This window comes from Myxocyprinus asiaticus, chromosome 26, assembly GCF_019703515.2.
Source record: "Myxocyprinus asiaticus isolate MX2 ecotype Aquarium Trade chromosome 26, UBuf_Myxa_2, whole genome shotgun sequence".
Lineage (NCBI taxonomy): Eukaryota > Metazoa > Chordata > Actinopteri > Cypriniformes > Catostomidae > Myxocyprinus > Myxocyprinus asiaticus.
In genome coordinates, this window is record NC_059369.1 from 23,666,119 (window position 1) to 23,681,699 (window position 15,581).

Below are 15,581 nucleotides of genomic sequence, written 5' to 3' on the forward strand. Positions count from 1 at the left end.
CGCAGGTACTCACCTCAATCCAGGTGGCGGAGGACAAGTCTCAGTTGCCTCCGCTTCTGAGACAGTCAATCCGCACATCTTATCACATGGTTCGCTGTGCATGACACCGCGGAGACTCACAGCATGTGGAGTCTCTCTGCAATCCACGCACAACTTACTACGTGCCACACTGAGAGCGAGAACTACTTAATCACGACCACGATGAGGTTACCCCATGTGACTCTACCCTCCCTAACAACCAGGCCAATTTGGTTGCTTAGGAAACCTGGCTGGAGTCACTCAGCACACCCTGGATTTGAACTCACGACTCCAGAGGTGGTAGTCAGCGTCAATACTCGCTGAGCTACCCAGGCCCCAACGTGACTGTGTATTTGTGATACATCATACATGTCACTTATTTCTAATATCTCTAATATAACTAATATCTAAATCAGCAATTTATAATTGGTTCTCTGATATTTTTAAAGTTTACAAATGGCCTTTTTATACTTTCCTCCACAGAAAGAGCTCACAACTAGGTACAATTCCTTGAAAAAGCATCTAAACAGCTTTGAAAAATTAAAGGAGACATTGGAAGAAGTGGAGGCATGCATAGAGGTACTTAGCATAATTAAGCAATTTTACATGAATAAGAGTGAAAGTGGAGGCATACATAGAGGTACTTAGCATAATTAAGCAATTTTACATGAATAAGAATGCTGTTGCCCAGCAATTACCTGTAGCATCCTGATGATACTTGGCACAACCGCGTGATTGTAATATTGCTTTTATATAACATTTCTTCAAGACAAAATAGTTTTGCCTGAATTACATTATAGACACAATATGGCTAGCTATTTTTTTTTCTCCCATTTTCTCTCCAATTTGGAATGCCCAGTTCCCAATGCGTTCTAAGTCCTCGTGGTGGCGTAGTAACTCACCTCAATCCGGGTCGCAGAGGACGACTCTCAGTTGCCTCCGTGACTGAGACCGTCAATCAACGCATCTTATCACGTGGCTTGTTGAGCGCGTTACCACAGAGACGTAGTGCGTGTGGAGGCCCATACTATTCTCCGCGGCATCCACGCACAACTCACCACGTGCCCCACCGAAAGCGAGAACCACACATTATAGCGACCATGAGGAGGTTACCCTATGTGACTACCCTCCCTAGCAACCGGGCCAATTTGGTTGCTTAGGAGACCTGGCTGGATTCACTCAGCATGCCCTGGATTCGAACTCACGACTCCAGGGGTTGTAGTCAGTGTCAATACTCGCTGAGCTACCCAGGCTGGCTATTTTGTTGATTTTTGCTTTGCTAGTGTAACGGGAGCCAGCTGGTACATGATAGCTGTGAGGTAAGTGTAAAACTCACTCCCCTGGCCTCAAGAGGCGCACTAGTGACTGACGCTAGAGGCTGCATCTGCTTCCCGTGCCGGCTGACGCCGGTTCGAATCCCACTCGAAGCGGGTCAAGCAGGACCGGTTACAGTGGTGCCATGACCAGAATGGGAATGAGGTTTGGGGGGGGTGAGTGTAACGGGAGCCAGTTGGGACGTGATAGCTTTGCAGTGTGTAAACCTCACTCCCTTGGCCTCGAGAGGTGCACTAATGACTGACGCTAGAGGCTGTAGCCTTTAGCCTCCTCGTTAGCTCGTCCGCCTCCCATGACGGCTGACGCTAGTTCGAATCCCGTTAAGAGTGGGTTGAGCAGGGCCAGTAACACTACTAAGAATAGTTACATGAAAAGCCAAAACAGAATCAACCGTTGTGTGTATCACAGAGCAATGCACAGAATGACAGCCAGTCTGGAATGCAGTGAACACCGACCAGAGTTATACATTCAGTGAAGCATCACAGTGCTGTTATACTAAATCTCAACACTCTTGGAATGCGGCTTGTCCAATCAGATTAGTGGACCAGAAATAACTAACTCACAAAAAAATAAAAAAATAACAATAATAATTTTACAGAAACAAGCCACTGAGAAATACAGAGTTTGTAATTAAAATGTTTTAATGATTCAAAAAGGAAGCACAACAGAGAAAAACGCAACATATACACATCGAATCAACATATAACTTTTAACACTCATTAACATCCCTCCCCAAACACAAACCCCACCCTACCCCAAAGAACACCCCTGTGGTCACATAAAATAATACACACACACACAAACAATAAAATAAAAAAATATATAATAAATATACATAATTAAACTAAACATCTCCCTCCTCATCCCTTCCCCTAGAGTCCTCCAAAACTGCCAAATACCTACCCCACTTCCTGAAAAATAAGTCCTCCCGCCCCAGCCTTCCATCTATCACCTCCCCATCTCTGCACACCACTCTGGAAATGGTGGAGCTCCGTCTGACTTCCATCCCCTTAAAATAATTTGTCTACCGATCATCACGCTAGTCAGAACCCAATTTTTTATATATTTGTCACCCGAATTTATAACTTCCCCATCGCCCAAAATGCAAAGTCTGGGGCAAAGTAAAATTTGAGTGTCCAGAATGTCACGCAAATAATTCTGAATCTTTAACCAAAAATGTTGGATCTTAACGCATCCCCAAAAAACATGGGCTATGTCTTCAACTTCTGATTGGCATTGCCAGCATGTGGGTGTGTCTTTAAGACCAAGCCTGTATAATCTAGAGGGGGTCCAATAAAATCTTTGTAAAATCTTAAATTGCATAAGGCAAACCCTTGCATCTCTAGATGCAGACTTGACATTTTTCAGAATCTTAGTCCACACTCCATCCTCCAATACCAAATTCAAATCTTTCTCCCATAATTTCTTAATAGAAGTTAAAGCTCCATCCCCCATACTCTGAATTAACAGAGAGTAATACACTGATGCCTCATGACCTTTTCCAAAAGCCGCAATCACCTCTCCCAAAGCATCTGCCTCCTCAGGGGGGTGTGTGCTACTCCCAAAAATAGTACAAAGCAGGTGGCGCAATTGTAAATACCTATAAAACTGAGGTCTGTGGATCCCAAAATGTTGGACCAAGTTTTCAAACGATCTCAACGCACCACTTTCATATAGGACACTGAGTGTAGTATCCCCCCTCACAATCCACTCTGGCCAGCAGAAGGGGGACTTGCCAATACATAATCTTGGGTTCTGCCATATGCTCGAGGCAACATTTAAATAAGTGTCCAATTTAAACAATCTGGACACTTTAGTCCATACCGAGTGTAAATGCAAAATAACAGGGTGTAACTTAACTTTTCAATTAGTTTGATAGAGATGCTTTGTAACGGTGAAATAGGGGCAGGAACTGCCTGTTCAATAACAAACCAGGAAGGGGCTCTCTCAGGTGGAAGTGACCAATGAGCCAAATGTCTGAGACTGAACGCATAGTAATAAAACAAAATCTTGGGTAGGCCTAGCCCACCTTTGTCAATCGGCCTATGTAACTTATTAAAATGCAATCTGGGGCGTTTACCATTCCAAATGAAGGACTTCGCTATGCTATCGAATTGCTTGAAATAAGAGAGGGGGACATCTACAGGTAGGGACTGTAGCAGGAAGTTACATTTTGGAATACAACTCAAATCAAATCAAAATCAAATCACTTTTATTGTCACATAGCCATATACACAAGTGCAATGGTGTGTGAAATTCTTGGGTGCAGTTCCGATCAACATAGCAGTCGTGACAGTGATGAGACATATACCAATTTACAATAACATCAAATTAACACAACACAATTTAAAGTCTAATATACACATAATTACACACAACACAATATACAAATAATAACATGTATACTGTACAGTATACAATACACACAATATAGATTCACATTATTCAATAAAAAAGGTATATATAGTATATATAGAAATGTACAGTAGGTTGTATTGTACTGTATTGACATTCAGGCTGTCGGTTGATAGTAAGTTGTTAAGAGAGAATATAATATAATAATAATGTAATTTATGACAGTCCGGTGTGAGATATAAGAGTAAGAGTAATAAAGTGCAGTGCTGATGTATTTTGATCGTGGAGATCAAGAGTTCAAAAGTCTGATTGCTTGGGGGAAGAAGCTATCATGGAGTCGGCTGGTGCGGGTCCTGATGCTGTGATACCGCCTGCCTGATGGTAGCATTGAGAACAGCCCATGGCTCGGGTGGCTGGAGTCTCTGATGATCCTCTGAGCTTTTTTCACACACTGCCTGGTATATATGTCCTGGAGGGAGGGAAGCTCACTTCCGATGATGTGTCTGGCAGTTCGCACCACCCTTTGCAGTGCTTTGCAGTTGTGGGCTGTGCTATTGCCGTACCAGGCGGAGATGCAGCCAGACAGGATACTCTCTACAGTGCAGGTCTAGAACCGTGTGAGGATGTGGCGGTTCATTCCAAACTTCCTCAGCCGTCTCAGGAAGAAGAGGCGCTGATGAGCCTTCTTCACAACGACTTCAGTGTGGATGGACCATGTGAGTTCCTCAGTGATGTGGACACCCAGGAACTTGAAGCTGCTGACTCTCTCCACTGGTGCTCCATTGATGGTGATGGGACTGTGTTCTCTGTCTTTTCTTCTGAAGTCCACCACAAGCTCCTTTGTCTTACTGACATTGAGGGAGAGGTTGTGCTCCTGACACCAGTGTATCAGAGTGTGCACCTCCTCTCTGTAGGCTGTTTCATCATTGTCAGTGATCAGACCTACCACCGTCGTGTCATCAGCAAACTTAATAATGGCATTGGAGCTATGTGTTGCAACACAGTCATGTGTGTACAAGGAATACAAGAGTGGGCTGAGAACACAGCCCTGTGGGGCTCCAGTGTTGAGGGTCAGTGATGAGGAGATCTGCCTATTCTAACCACCTGGCGTCTGCTTGACAGGAAGTCCAGGATCCAGCTGCACAGCGAGCTTTTTAAGCCCAGAGCCCGGAGTTTCTCATCTAGCTTGGAGGGCACTATGGTGTTGAATGCTGAGCTGTAGTCTACAAACAACTTTCTCACATAAGTGTTCTTTTTTTCCAGGTGGGAGAGAGCAGTGTGTATTGTAGATGCAATGGCATCATCAGTGGAGCGGTTGTTGCGGTAAGCCAACTGCAATGGGTCTAGAGAGAGAGGCAGCACAGAGCAGATGTAATCTCTGATTAGCCTCTCAAAGCATTTGCTGATGATGGGGGTCAGAGCAACAGGACACCAGTCATTTAAGCAAGTGATTTTTGATTGCTTTGAAACAGGCACAATAGTGGATGATTTAAAGCATGTGGGGACTACAGACAAAGAGAGGGAAAGATTGAAAATGTCCGTAAAAACACCAGCAAGCTGGTTCGTGCACGCTCTGATGACGCAGCCCGGAATGCCGTCTGGGCCCGCGGCTTTGCAGATATTCACCCGTCGGAAGGATCGGGTTACATCCGCTACAGAGACGGAGAATGAACTAACCTCTGTAGCTTCGGCCACGAGAGCTCTCTCCGCGAGGGCGGTGTTATTTCCCTCAAACGAGCATAAAAAGTATTTAGCTTATCCGGGAGAGAGGCAGCGGTGTTCATGGCGGAGTTTTTATTCCCTTTAAAGTCTGTGATGATGTTAATTCCCTCCCACATGTTTCTAGAGTAGGTGGTGTTAAACTGTCCTCCAATCTTGTTCCTGTACTGGCGTTTTGCTGTTCTGATTCTGATGTTTTTTGGAGGGCATAACTGGCTTGTTTATGTTCCTCCGCGTTCCCGGAATTAAAAGCGGAGGTCCGCACATTAAGTGCCACGCAAACATCGCTATTTATCCATGGCTTCTGGTTCGGATAGATCCGTATTGTTCTGGTCGGAACGACGTCCTCCACGCACTTTCTGATGAAACACATTACGCTATCAGCGTAAAGGTCGATGTCATCATCAGAGGCGGACCGGAACATCTCCCAGTCCGTGTGATCAAAACAGTCTTGCAGCGTAGAGTCTGATTGGTCCGACCAGCACTGGATCGTTCTGAGGGTGGGTGCTTCCTGTTTCAATTTCTGCCCGTAAGCGGGCAGAAGCAGAGTGGAAGAGTGGTCCAATTTGCCAAATGGTGGGCGGGGGAGGGATTTGTAGCCATCCCGGAAGGGAGAGTAGCAATGGTCCAAAACCCGGTCCCCTCGTGTGTTGAAACTAATGTGCTGGTGGTATTTTGGTGCGAATGATTTGAAACTGGCTTTATTAAAGTCCCCGGTCACAATGAACATGGCCTCAGGGTGCGCGGTTTCCTGCTCACTTATACTCCCATACAGTTCCTTGAGTGCCCGGTCTGTGTTGGCTTGTGGGAGGATGTACACAGCAGTGATAATGACCGCTGTAAATTCCCTCGGTAGCCAGAATGGTCGACACAGAAGCATGAGAAATTCCAGATCAGGAGAGCAGAAAGACTTGATAGAATGTACGTTCCTCTGATCACACCAGCATTTGTTGATCATAAAACATACACCAACACTTCTGCTTTTACCTGAGAGGTCTTTCGCTCTGTCTGCTCGGTGCACGGAGAACCCCGCGGGTTCAATGGCTGAGTCTGGAATCTCCGCAGACATCCAAGTTTCCATAAGGCAGATAATGCGGCAGCCCCTCGTCTCTCGTTGGAAAGAGATCCACGCTTTCAGCTCGCAGAGCTTGTTATCCAGAGACTGAAGATTTGCCAGTAGAATACTGGGTAGCGGGGGTCGATTTGCGCAGCGTCTTACTCTGATGAGAACGCAGGCTCTGTTTCCCCTTTTCCTCCTGCGTTTCCACGTCCGGGCTGCCCAGACAAAGGGCTCCGCTTGCGTGTTTGTAAACAGTGGGTCGGCATTGAGGAATTTGAAGTCCGGTTTACGGTGTGAAATTGCTGAACCAATGTCCAAAAGTGTTTGTCTGTCGTAGACAGTAAGGCAGACAACATCCAAGACAAAAAACATAAGAATTGTAAACAAAACAATCAATACACTACCATGTTGTGTCGGAGCTCGCAACGCAGCAGCCATACTTGGCACCATCTTGAGTCCATCAATTCATTTTAATAACATTAATCTTTCCAATCATCGATAAATGTAATGAAGCCCACCTGCCCACATCGCTCGAAAATCTTTTTATTAAATGGTCAAAATTGACACTAACTAAATCAGACAAATTTGCTGGGAATAAAATCCCCAAATACTTAATGCCCTGTTTGGGCCATTGGAAGGCGCCCGGCTGGAAAGCCGTTACTGGACAGTACGCTGTCAGCGCCAAAGCTTCGGATTTAGACCAATTAACTTTGTATGCTGAGAAATTGGAAAAGGTGTTAATAAATCTGTGGAGGCAAGGCATAGATCTAGTAGGTTCAGAGACAAATATTAAAATATCATCTACGTAAAGCAGAAGCTTATGCGCCACACCTCCTGCAATCACCCCTGGAAAATCATCCTCCTTTCTTATCGCAGCTGCTAATGGTTCCAGGGCAAGACAGAACAATAAAGGGGAAAGAGGGCAGCCCTGCCGAGTTCCCCTATCCAGAGTAAAATAATCTGAAATTAATCCATTTGTTTGTACCGCTGCTACAGGGTGTTTATAAAGTAACTTAATCCAACCAATAAATGTACTCCCAAACCCATACATTTCCAAAATCTTAAAAAGATAATCCCATTCTACCATATCAAAAGCCTTTTCGGCGTCAAGTGAGATGGCAGCGACCGGAGTCTGATCATTCACCACTGACCACATGATACTGATGAGACGCCTGATGTTATCAGAAGAGCTACGGCCCCGAATAAACCCCACCTGATCTATATGTATAAGAGATGTCATAACTTTACTTAATCGGTTAGCCAAAATTTTTGACAATATTTTTACATCTAGTTGGATCAGAGAGACATATTAAGGCACCAACTATATGATTTCTTTTTCTCTATATGTGGCATCACCTCTAAACTCACCAAGGCGTGATCTGAGACTAAAATGTTTCCAATTGAGCAATCAACAACAGATGAAATGAGGGATTTGGATATCAAAAAAAAAATCTATTCTAGAATAAATCTTATGGACTGATGAAAAAATGTATAGTCCCTACCAGATGGGTTCAAAAGTCTCCAAATATCCGTAAAACCAAGATTTTTACACATCCTATGAAGCGTCAGTGTTGCTCTAGGGGGTTTACACACTTTGCTTCACTATGATCAAGGACTGAGTCCATCAAAAGATTAAAGTCTCCTCCCAATATTATATCATGAGGGGTGCCAGCAGCTTGCAACATCCCTTCAAGATCTATAAAAAAGCCCTGATCATCAACGTTAGGTGTGTAAATATTAGCCAAAATCAACCTTTGCCCTTGAATTTCAACTAATACAATAATGACTCTTCCTAATTTATCTTTAATCTGTTTGAGACATTTGAATTGTAGATGTTTATTTACCAATATAATGACTCCCTTGCTCTTACTTGAGCCAGCACTAAAAAAATATGTCCACCCCATATCTTCCCAAATTTTTCAGCTTCCTGCGGGGAGAGATGTGTTTCTTGAAGAAACACTGTCATATTTCTTACATTTAAGAAAAGAAATAACCTTCCTTCTTTTTATGGGGTGCCCCAACCCATTTACATTCCACGTGGAGAGAGATAGTACACTCATATTAACAACTGACATATTGATATAATAAAACAAATAAATTGTGTGTGAAAAACAAAATTATAGAGACCACATTCCCCATTAGTGAAACAATCAACTCCCGAACTTCCCCCCGAACAAAACAAACAGAAAAAAGAAAAATGTGCGCATTAACCCTGTGCACGACAGCGCCAACCAGCGACAATCCCTCTAAACTCAAAAGGTCCATGAACGCACACGAGTCCCCACAACAACTTTGCCATCGGATTGCTCAATTTACATAACAGAAAATACTTAATTATAAATAAACCCAGTCAATAGGAAGAATGAACACAAAGAATGTGTCGATTCATTCACAGAACTGTCTCAATGGTGTGATCTTCCACAAAACAAATTCCAGCTGATATAAAACCATTCAGATTCCTCGGACAGACAAACGAATGTTCAGTGAGCCAGCTGTTATGAGTTCAGCGGATGACGTAATCATTCCAATGTCTCGTAAAAAAAACTCAACAAAGCAAACTCCAGCCAGCAGGAGGAATAAGCACAAAGAACGAACAGATTAATCCACAGCTGTTCCAAATGAGTGTTATTCAATAGAACAAGCTCCAGCCACTAGGCGGAATCAATACAAAAAGAAACAAAACCGGCATCCCGGTTCCCCGGATGGTCAAGTCAATTCACTCGGAGGCCGCATAAACGTATATACCATGACTTACACAATCCGTCAGCTTTATAAAAGACATCCTTTGTGTGAGTATGTAGATATTTTGTGGTCATCCGTAGAGTCCACTCTCAATCTGTCCGGGAACTTCAATGCAAATGTAATCTTTCATCAATGCAAAAGTTTCTTTAAGGAAAAGTGTTATTCACAAAACAACCTCCAGCCGCTAGGCGGAGCCAACGCAAAAAACAAAATGTCGCCCAGCTTCCTCAAGAGTAAATACAGCGAGTCAGGCCCACTCACATGAGAAACAGCCAATGGTTTACTCAGACACTGAGTCTATAAAAGATATTGCCTGATATGGACATGTAAATACTTTGCGACCGACCTTCGTTTCTATTCTCAGTTTGGCAGGAAACATCAGAGCAAACAAGATCTTTTTCTGATGTAAGAGTCTTGCATTCCCTGAACCAATTGCGTTTCTCTCTTGTTGAACTCACAAAGTCTGGGAACAAGAAAATATTATGGTTCTTCCAAGAAAGCTTCCCTTTGCTCCTCGCCTGGCGCAACACAAGATCTCTATCGGATGATCTCAGAAATCTGGCCAGAATCGATCAGGGCCTGTCTCCCTCAGCAGATCTGTGAGCAAGGACTCTGTGAGCTCGCTAGATTTCCAGCTTGTGGCCTGTTATGTCGAGCAGACTCGGGAAAAACTCATCTAGGAATTTCACCATATCCCTGCCCTCCTCATGCTCAGGAATTCAAACAATTCGAACGTTATTCCTGCAGCTTCTATTCTCAAGATCTTCAAGCTTTTCAAGGAGATGTTCCAAATCAACTTTGGTCACGGGTGGATTAGCAGTTAATTCCCTCTCCGAGGATTCCAGAAAATCAATTCGTTTTTCAACATCAGTCACTCTTGTACCTAACTCAGAGAATTTTATTTCCATCGCCGTAATCGATCGACGTATTACAGCGAGATCCTCCAAGTCAGCAAGAATCTTTGTCAACATCACCGACATGTTGGACAATTGACGCTCGATCTCCTCTCCCGCCGCGCCATCCAAATCGAGTCCCCGGACTGTAGGCCTGTCGGGGCTTTCATCCTGAACACATAAGTGTCTTTTAATGTCTCCAGAGCCTGAGGATTTTGACTTCTTTGTAATGTTTTGCAACAAAGGACAAATGCGTAACTGGGTGTTTCAAATTTCACCAGATTATAACATGAGAATAATCGAAAATTCAGCAAAGTGCGCAGAGCTCGTCGCTCACACGTCTGCTCCTTGCATGGCTCCCAGGCCAGCCGAAATACAGAGTTTGAAAAATTACATGCATTCCTGAGGGAGGAGGCGGCAGCTCGGTTGAAGGTACCGCAAAAGGAGAGGGACAACAAGACTGAGAGAGAACAAGACTGAGAGCGGTAAGAGAGAGGCTGGAGAAAGTCAAGAAGTAGATTAAATAGCTCTCTGAAATTATCAACTTCATTGAACCCATCATAATAAAAGATGATCTATCATTTTTAAAGTTCAATAAAATTAAAAAATAAAATTTAAATAAATTCCTCAAGTAAGGTTTCGTTCTTTGGTCGTATTTATACATATTCTCTTATTATTCTCTTATTATTCATATTCTCTCTGAAGGAATGTAGGGAAGCAATTAGAAGGTAAGTACTATAAGCAAAAAAGTTTTTAATTTAGGTTGTCAGACAAACTATTTCCAGACTGAAATCAACAAACAATGTATTTATTACAGGACTAGTCGTACTGTGGTTGAATCAGAATAGTGCACTGAAGGAACTGATGCCTCTGGCTGATCCTCACTGGATCCCCGGGCCAAATCCTGCATCTTCTGCTCCCTCGTCCAAGCCTTCCACGGTTCCTTGCTCCAAGCCTGCCATGGCCAACGAGCCAGCGCCCACGCCTGCCACGACCAACAAGCCAGTGCCCACACCTGCCACGGTCAACGAGCCAGCGCATATGCCTGTGGCCTCGTCTGCTCCCATGACTATGCTCCCAGCTGTCCAGAAAAGGAGAAGGAAAAGGACACCTTCTCCCCAGTCGCTGCCAGTGCTCACGACCAAGGAGGTCGTTCCCCAGTCGCTGCCAGTGCTCACAACCACGGAGGTCATTCCTGAATCGCTGCCAGCTCTCGTCGAGCCTCCCACACTCCGCCTTCCATGGCTTCTCCCCTCAAGCCTCCCATGGCTCCGCCTTCCATGGCTTCTCCCCTCGAGCCCCCCACAGCTCTGCCTTCCCTGGCTTCACCCCTCGAACCCCGCATGGCTCCGCCTTCCCTGGCTTCACCCCTCGAGCCCCCCCATGGCTCCAGCTTCCCTGGCTTCGCCCCTCGAGACTCCCACGGCTCCGTCTTCCATGGCTCCGCCCTCAGAGTCTTCCACGGCTCTGCCTGCTCCACCTGAGACTCCTCCTCCAGCGGTTCCACCTGCTCCCCCAGAGACGACACTTTATTTATTGATTTTTTTAATGAACAGGGTGTGCAAAACCTACTACTTCACTCACTAACATTTTGGAATTCAGTTGTCATTTTATTATTATAAACCAACAATTATTTATTGTTGTCGAGTTTGTATTTATAATATGATACAGTATTATTTTTATAACTTTGAGGATTTGTTGTGTGCAATAGTAATATATTTCTGTCTTACTTAATTTACTTTCACCTGGAGGCTGCAGTGTATTGTTCACTGTGTTGCAAAAGGCTGTATTTCATGTAAGCATCGGAGGCAACATTTGTAACAGTAAAAATATAAGGCATGGCAGCAGCTAGTGGGGTGAAAGGTGGTAATGATTCTAGGAGCCCACAGGCCAGGGGGGCCCCACAACAAATTCTAAACTGTATTTTTTAATAGGAAAGGGGCCCTGACCAATATACAGTCAGGGGGCCCAGAATACCTTGAGACGGCCCTGCATGGCAGCCTCTTAGCACACTAGAGCAGAAAGAAAAAAACATTACTGTTTATCAAGTGCTGAAATTTGCTTGGTGCAGAACAATCTGGAATAATGCTAAACATTGTAACAGTCACCTCTTTGCAACTTTAACTTGTTCAGAATGTTAAATCTTTGTGACACCTGTGTTAAAAACCATCTAGGCACAGCGCAACGAATGAAACAGAATAAAGGTTTCTAGAGATGCATTTTTTGAGACCTAAAAGATGCAGTATGTAAGATTCAGAAACCCTTGTTATTAATGTGAACTGCAGCCAGCTACCTGTTGCTCATGCTCGTGCACACACTCCATAGGGACACGAGTGAGCGAGCATCGACTAAAACAATGACGTAAAACAATGACAAAGAGACTGAATGTGATTCACTGACATCATGCTGACAGATGAGGTAGCATAATTAAAATTACACAGTTACAGTATGATTGTTTTACTACAAACTTTGAAACTGTATATTATATTTGACTCTCCAGTGCTGGAACAGGGCTAAAACAAAGTGTGGATATAGGTCTGACTATGCAAGACTGTAGTTTAAGTAATCACTTTTCTTTGCATGATTCATTGACTGCATTTATACGATAGCCTATGTCAGCGTTAGCTAGCTAGCCAGCTTTGTCAATAGCTGTTAGCTAAATTTGGTGGATGATGACAGTAGCTGTTTATAAAATAGACTGTACATTATAAATATGTTGACACAGTTCAGTATTGATGTGATTCCATCACAACTGTCATTTTGATATATCGATGCGCTATTGTTTTATAATAATAGAATGTATATATTTTCTGTATAACTAAATTACGTTACACTAATGAATGGGTCTTTTTGCATTATCTTGAACATTGTCTAGCATTCATTCCATGTGTTATTGTAGTTTAGCTAAAATTACACAGACCAATCCTTATGGCACTATATTTCACATGCTTTACAGTTATGTAAGCTTACCTGTCCAATAAGAAGAACGTCAATTCTGGGTCTCTCCAGGAATCCAGGAATCAAATGCCCTGCCAATGTTCACTCTAATTTTCGCCGATCACGTTTCTGCTTAGACAGACTGGATTCAGTAGATTTTTATTTTTATTTTATTTTTTTTTTGGCTTACTCTGAGTTTGTGTAGGAGTCGGTGTTGTGCTGGGAGCCGGACCTTTGCTGCATTCCATCTCTAAGATAACGTTACCTTGTGTTGCAGTTTGTTGTCACTGCTGAATAGCAGAAGCACTGAGGCAAGTCTCTTGGAAGCCAACATAAATGTCACATCCTTTGGATTTTCCGGGCAAAACCGACCCGCTCCCTTTTCATGAAAATCAGTCTAACCTAGGAAGTCCGGGAAGGGCTCATTTTTTAAGTTGCGTTACAAGCCGTTCACACATTGGCAAAAAAATTAATAAAAAAAAGGCTAATATTACATGAAAATTACATTGCATACTGCACCTTTAAGTTATTTTTTTTAACTTGATACAGTGTCTAAAAATGTGCCGGTCCTGCGTGAGACGGAAGAAATAGCGAGACGTGGTGCAGCAGGTATGGACGTTCGTCCAGTGCGTGTTTACAAAGGGAAACAATGGAGAAATAGAGCAGACGCACGCAAAAACACGTTTGTTGTGAACGGCTCCTAACACAAACGTTCGCTCTTATGTGAGTGAGAGCGCGTGGGCGAAACAAGTTCGGAAGGACTGAATATTTTTTCATAAATTACAAACCCGAACACAAAATCCTACTTGAAAAACTGACTTAAAACTCGGCGGACTTCTAACGTGGACCGCTCTGAGAGCGTTACAACGTGTTCGCGCCGCACGTGTACCCAAAACAGCATGTCACACTTCAAGCGGTTTTTGGTGAACTTTGCCAGGATTGACATTTAAGTTAAAATGTGTGTGGGTATACAGAATTTACAGTTTATAGGTGTAATTTAATTTGTTATATAGGTCTGATCATGAAGTGATTTTTGTTTCCCAAAATCCCAGGTTTGATGGTTATTTATGTATATAGGTATGGTTAGTTATATAATGAACATCACTGAACTTCTGCAGTTTATCTGAGCGTGTTCTACAGAAGAATATTCACTTCTTGCAACACTGCCATGATGTGAGATGTTGAATAAAAACTGCAGCACCAATGCACGTTTCATACTTCTTCAGGGATTTTATAACTATTTACAGGAGCTAAATGGTTATTCCTGATTCAGAACCATGCAGAGCTATTTTTAGTGCCAAGCATTTCAATCACAGAGTATCATCTACCTGAGTCGACTGGAAGTCACACAGGAAAGCCATAGTGTGCCAGTATGCTCACCACACACCAGTTATTTTACAATTATTTACAGGAGCTACTGTAAATGGTTATTCTACCCTAGAACACCCATATTCAAATACTGTACTACAAATACTGTAACACAAAGAAAATGTTTAAATTCAACAATTATCTTGTGTTAACTTAATACTTCCCTTGTAAAAAAAAAAATAAAAAAAATCAGATCACATATTTTTAGCACAATATTTCTAAAGACCTCCTATTACTTCTTGGGTTAGAGACAATACACAACAAGTGTGAACCAGACCACTACCCAACCACAAAAATAGTTATGTGGGGGCATTTCTGATTTTTAGTTCAGTATCTGTGTCACAGTCAGCAAGAAAATCTAACCAGTATTTACTTAGCTTTGGCTTGAGGGCAAGTTAAAAAAAAAAAAAATTAAAAAAAAAAAAAAAAAAAAATATATATATATATATATATATATATATATATATATATATATATTTCTCCTAATGCATTCACTATTCAAATCTCCCACTAAACAAATCCATGGAGCTCCCAATGCCTCCAGAGTCTCTAATGTCCTCCTGAGGACAAGAGAAGATAAAACAGTATATGCAGAGACACCAAAATGTGTAAGCCCATGCTTTTGTGGAGAGGATGTGCTAAACTAAATATATCAAAACCAGTATTAACTGGAAGCAGCTTAAATCTCTATGGGATAACTGGGTAATGTTGCATCTGACATGAACTATCAATACACCAATCATTCAGAGAGAACATGGAGTAGTTATCTAACATAGAGTTCCAATTGTCTACCCACTAAGTTAACTTTGAGAGAAGTCCAATTATACCCCTACAATAATTCTATAAGATATAAATCTTGTAAAGTTTGGAGTCATTCAATAATGCTCTTTTCAGTCTCAGTGCCAGCTGGGACTATTAAAAAGGCTGGGCTCTTTATGTTTCATTTTTGTGATTTGCTTCCCATTTAGCCATGCCATTGCAGATCTCTATGAAACTACATAGGTATGCCAGTGTGGATCTGTATTAAACCAGACTTCTCTGAGAACGTACTAGCTTCAAAATCACCTAAATGGTCATGGGAATATGAAAACAAAAAATACAAATTAAAGCGTTGAAATCTTTCAATAAATATTTTCATGTAAATATCCACTGCC